We start from the raw sequence: 6,391 nt of genomic DNA on the forward strand, positions 1-6,391 counted from the left end.
CAAACTGCGTTATTCAAGAGCTTAGCTAGGATCGGGGCTAGGATGCCAATCCCATATGCAACAAATCCAGTCCAGAGCCCTTCGTGATCTTTTGCTCGGCCATTGTGAAGTTTCAAAGCCGTGTCCTTGACACCACCTCTAGTGAACAAAGTGTAAGTGGTGGGACGGGGTGAGAGAGAGATCAGGGGCAGGCTATTGGGGGACATCATAAAGGCTATGTGCATGTGTGTGCCAAACTTAGGTGTCAGTGAGGGATGAGGGTGATTTCTACTGCACGAAAAAGCCTTGGAGTTGTTACTAAACAGAGTCTTCAGTAGGTCCTACTCATTTCGGCGGATAAATTCCTAATTCTTCTAGCATACTAGACAATGATACTCGCGTATTGTGTCTGGACCACTCGAAAGGTTATGTGTTGGAGTTGTTGTCAAAGGGCCATACACTCCCCATCGTACCAACTATTGCAAGGCACAGATCTCATCTTCAACAAGACAATAGTCAAAACAAATCTTGTTGCTGTCATGGCTTTTCATGCCCAAAACCAATGACTAAAGCAAGTCCACAAGGGATGTCATCACTCTATTCTTTCATTGGTTTGTATTGCAGGGCATGGAACTTTCAACGCTACCTAAAGATGTGAGTGGGATTTTATGCATGTGTTGACTACTAGACTATGGACTGAAATATTCCCTATTCACTTAGCCAAATCATGGGGAGGAGAAATCAGTGAACAAAGGCTAGTCTATGAGTGGGAGCCTACATCACCATGATCTCAAACTTATGGGGGCAGGGGGGTGGGGAAAAGAGGGAAGCAGGGGGCGAGGGGGCGGGGCTTGGATGGGGAGTAATCTGTATCTGTACATTGACACACTAAGGAAATGACAAGCTCAATGCCTACCTTTCATGCCCACTACATCATGAAAGAAACGTCCACTTCAAACCTATCGATGCATTGCTGAAGCATACAATAGGTCGGATGCGTGATCTTCACCTCTAGTGGCAGGCGGATCACTACCATTTCCAAACCCTCTCTCGGCTTCACTGCTGGGAAGACAAGCTCGTAAATAGCTAAACTATCATGGTTGAGCCACAATTCGACTATCCAGTGCTCCATCATACGATACATCTACTCACTCATGATACAATCGGACAAGGATGGGGTCTCGTCAGAAGAGGCAAAGTGTAGACCCCAGAAAGGGCGGCTGTGGGAGCCAACCACCTCGATTTGAGAGGCTATAAAATTAGCACAGTCATCTCTAGAGTCAAAGGATACATATCAAAAACCTCCGGACAGTTCCAAGGTCCCAACCTCTAGAACTCCCTTGGCAAGGGCTGCCCAAGGCGGCGTCTTGAGCCCAAGCACTAGAAGGAGTCCTTGGCATGGTCGAAGAGGCTAGGGAGAGTTGGTACGCTTCTTCTGAGGGGAATCCTACCATGCATCCCCCTTTCCCATAGGCTACACAGGCGTGGAGGAAGAACCGAGAACCAAGGAAACGGACGATGTGGAGGGGGTCATTGTAGCAATAGATGGAGCAAGAGGGAGAGGGCAATAGATGGGAAAGGATGGGCGGTGACGATGGCTACAGTAAGGTGAGTAGAAAGAGTGGGAGGGAGGGGGGTTGTAGAGGAGGGGGGGAGGGGGTAGGAGGACATGCAGGGGGGAGGGAGAACCAGAGGTGTAATGGTCGCCGGGGTGATTGCAACTCTAGATCCTCTCTACTGCACAGGTAGCAAAGGTCTCTAGACTTCTATCTTGGAGGGAAGGGGAGGTTTGACAAGAGAGGTAGCAGGACATTGGAGCCATGGGGGGGCTTGCATTCTGATGTTAGACTTGTGAATGTGTACCATGGGACCTTGTCCACGGAGGATCCTCCGGAAGGTCATAACAAGCCTCATCCTCTAGTGTCTGAGGGCGCTCACCGGGAGCAGGCCCCCTTGTCATACACTTCGGAGACTCTCACGTGAGATTGGCAGCACTTTGATGTAGATCAACACTACATGAGTACCCCATGATATCTATGGATAAGGATCTAGCACCACTATGGATTGAGGAGAGGCGCACCCTCTTACAGCAGTAGGATGTAGCCTACAAGGAGGGGAAGTGGGCTATGGTCCATGATGGTAGATTCTTACTTGCCCCCATTGATCGTCCTCCCACATAGGGGGGCGGGGTCTATGAGACTCAGGATACTAAATCCCTTGCATACGCCATTTGGAATTGTAATGGTACCTTATGGTATGACCCAGGGCATTTTTTAAAATCCTATACAAGATGTGACATAGTCTTCTACACAAAAACATTAGAGTCTAGAACGCCCATTATCGATTGTCTGCGAGTACACATGGGAGTCAACATTCAGAGACAAGACCAGGGAGAGAGGCGGAGTACGAGGGTCGAGAGGAGTGGTAGTGCTTTTTAGATCCTCAAGTGCAATGCAAATGTTCTTTCTTGCAACCATAGTAAGTAGTCTAACTAGCCTTCTATCATGAAAATCCCCAAACTTAGGACTTATTACCCTTGGTTAGCCATTTACCCAACTAATGCCAATGCTTGTAATAGTCGTCACATATAAGGCATCACCCAATCCATTCTTCTTTCCATCCTTTTCAAGTAAAGGCACAATACCCATACCGTGACCCGACTATGATAGAATACTTGATCTCTATTCCTTCCACTACTTGAAGCTCCAAGTCCAATATTAACATCTTTTGTCATGCATAATGCAACTAACTCCTCAAAAGCTGGCATGGTTTGTCGTATGGAAATAGAAATTTCTAACGACTTATACTATGTTCCAACTCTTGTAAGTGTCACTTACACTAAATCATCATCAGCCACATGATAATTTATGCTAACTAGGTCTTATATAAGTTGCATAATCTCAGCAACATAATTTGTGATGATCCTATTTCCTCTCCACATGCCATGCAAATGCTACTTTAGCTATGTTTTTCTTGCCAATATAGTAGTGCCATATGACTTTTGGATAATCTCCCATGCATCTTTCAGGGTTTGTGCCTCCTTAATATTTAGTATAAAAGACTCCAAAACATAATTCAAGATCCAAGTAAGCACCTTCCTAGACCTCTCTATCCATGTTTTGTAGGCTTGATTTTGTGCATTTGTCGGATCATTTTTTTGATAAATTTGGACATTCATCTTCACCTATCACAAGCTCCCACATGCCTTTTCCCATTGAGAAATTCTCCATCCAATAGGACCATGCATTATAGTTGTCCTTTGTCCATTTCACACCAATTATTTGAGTAACCTACAAAGTTAATGCCATCATGAATACACTGAAAAATGCTCAAAAAGGAACCAAACATGTCTCTTAGCATGTATCTCTTTACTAGTCAATCAACATGTGCATCCACCATAAAACATGTCTCTTAGCATGTATCTCTACTAACATCTATCAACATCTAAATGTGTTTTCTCTTGCCCCCCCCCCAAAAAAAATAATCTCTCAAAATATGCACCAACATGAGAACAAAATTTCCCACTTTTGCAAGTGCAGTACATCATTGCAACTAGCCAAGGCACCTGATAGAAATTCAAATTTTTGTCTATGTACTTGCATATACTCCCAGGCACAATCTCAAACCATGCTAACCATTGGAGGTATGCCAACTTGTAGAAAAACCAAAATATAGGAAAGGGATGACAATGGAATTTGGCTAAGCTACAATTTGTTTAGTACAAATATTATGGGTCACAACAAAATTCCATATCTTCTTTTTAAAAACGATAGACATCTTCTACTTTGTATGAATATAATAGCAAGATTTGTACAGGATGGACGAAAGCATCCCTTTTTGTTTTGGATAGATATAGTAGGTTGTATCTCCCTTTCTCTTTTTAATGCATGGAAAAGGAAGAGAGCAGCAACAAACTTCTATGGAAAGCAACAGTTCCTTTCTCTCCTATCCTTGTTGACACAATAGCATGATTCTTTCTGCTTGTCTCAATATTTGTCTTGAATAGGTAGCTCACAAGAAAAATCATGGTCTAGGCCTCCTCAACAAATTTAGCTTCATCTACTATTTATCTCTTCTTCTTTTTAGGTGGCCAATGTTGTTCCTTTTCTACTACTGTTGGGTAGGTGAATGTTGGACACAAGTAGTACCATAGTTTATGCCTCCTCAACAAATTCTTCTTGATCTACTATTCATCTCTTCTTCTTTTTTAGTTGGAATTGGGTAGGTCTATGTTGTGCTGTCACTTATTGCATACTTAGAGATGTGCATATTGTTTTTCTTGCATAAGAGAAGTCACCACTTTTACTTGTAAATACGCCTTTGCTATCACCTCATTGATGTATATCTACATTGTATGACATTTATTACGTATCCCAAGAATATGTGGCCTAGATTGTTGCATTTTCTAGTTAGCACTTTTTTAATTTACTATGCAAGATGCATCGTTTGTTGCAGTCCACACTCACAAAAGGCACAATGCACTACTTCTTATAGTCTACTCTCACATAGAGTAAATCTTTAGCAAACCTTTATCAACACTGTTGTTGAGGGTGATCTTGAGAAATGATATACTAATCTAAAGAAGTTATGATAACTAAATCCAAGTAGTATGAAATATGACATAATTAACCAATGATTAGATGTCTTAATGATTGATCTACTAATCATTGGTGGTGGAAACTGATTCCAAGGATGTCATATGATCCATGTTAGAGGCAAAGCATTAGAAATGAATGATAAAATTAAACTACCATGTTGTCAATGCTTGTGTGTTTCTTGATTAGCCATGTTGTGGGTTGGCATTGCTTACTGATGAGCTTGTGTTATGTGCAATTTGCATTGATTCTATTGTTGAGTCACTACACCTTCATTTGATACTTGTGTCTTATGCTTTGGTTACTTACTATCAAATTGCACGTGTCTTGTTCTTGTGTTTAGGCTTGCTTGAGTCACAAGTTATTTGTTTGCTATTATGTTGTGGCTAAGCATTCAATATGTTCCCCTTTTCTTTCTTGTGGCTTTGTTGGCTACATTGAGCCATCTATAGCTTGTCTCAAAAGACATTTTACTTGGTCCACACTCTTGAATTGATTTAGTGCTTTGGGGAATTAGGTACAAAAAAAGGTGACCATCATGTGCATTCAATAGAAGGGCATTTTTAAGTCATGCCTTTAATACACATGTATTTACATAGGGGTATGATGAAAAAGATTTTTAAAAGTTTTTTTATAGATTTATGTAAAAAAAGGGTGTCTTTTTAATCATACAATATTCATAGAGAAGGGGTTTTAAAAATAGGCCTTCAATGTACATGATATATACAGTTTACATATAGTAACTTCCCCAAACTTTAGTGTTAGATCCATAGCTATTTGTTGTAGTTGAGCGTTGTGTAGTTTGTTCTTCCCTAGTCTTTGTTTTTTTTGTTTTGGTCATAAACTAGGGAAATTGTAGTCTTGCTTTACTTGTATTTTAGTCCTTGTTCTAGTAAATATAAATGAGGGAAAAAGTACAATTCAGCAAGTGAAAATTGAGCAAAAGAGATTACAATGTACATCTACATCCAATAACACATTACATAAAAACTAACAACTTATACCGAGTAAAAATTAAACAGAGGATCTTACATTTATAAAAACTCGGCAATTGTTGAGAGCCTTAAAGGCCAAAAGATTAGAACTAGCAACCATAACCATTCAAATATAAAAGTTAAGAACAGTGCATATTGAGAGCCTCAAATTGAACAAAAAGAGATTACATAAATGTAATTAAAGCTTAGCAGTTGCTGAGAGCCTTAGAGACCAAAACATTACATCTAGTGAGCCAAAAGATTGTTGAGAGCCTTAGAGGCCAAAAGATTACATTCAACCATTACTGATTGGTTATGAGCCTTGTCTGAGCAAGAGGGAATTTGTGTAACTTAGTACTTCCGCCAGTCTAGCTTGTTGCATTAAAATGTTTTAGGGATCCAAAGGAGGAGACGATGGAGAGGCAGAAGACCATGCACATTTCTACGACTAAGATTATGGCCCCCCCAACAAGTCAAGAGTACCTTGCTCTAAAAATACTGAGGTCTTCATTGACATCTAGGGGGAATACATACACCACAGCCATAAAGAGGCCATAGGTGAGCATGCCATCTAAGGTGGTGACATGCAGATATGGGGGAAATCGACTCTGGGAACAAAGGGTCTCCACTAGTGCCAACATTTCTACTCCAGGTGAGTGCAACACAATCACCTTATATGAGAAGGAAGATAACATTGGGATCACAGAGCATCGAGGGGGGGTAGTAGTAGGCATGGTGAAGATGAGTGGGTGAGCAGCAGCAGATGAGCAAGAGAGCAGATGAGTAACGAGAGTTAGAGAAGGGAGCATGGAGCAAAGAAGAGCAAGGGCGGAAAAGAGGTCG

Source organism: Dipteris shenzhenensis, chromosome 13 (genome assembly GCF_047967505.1).
Source record: "Dipteris shenzhenensis isolate YYH24624 ecotype China chromosome 13, Dip_SZ_1.0, whole genome shotgun sequence".
NCBI classification, from domain to species: Eukaryota; Viridiplantae; Streptophyta; class Polypodiopsida; order Gleicheniales; family Dipteridaceae; genus Dipteris; species Dipteris shenzhenensis.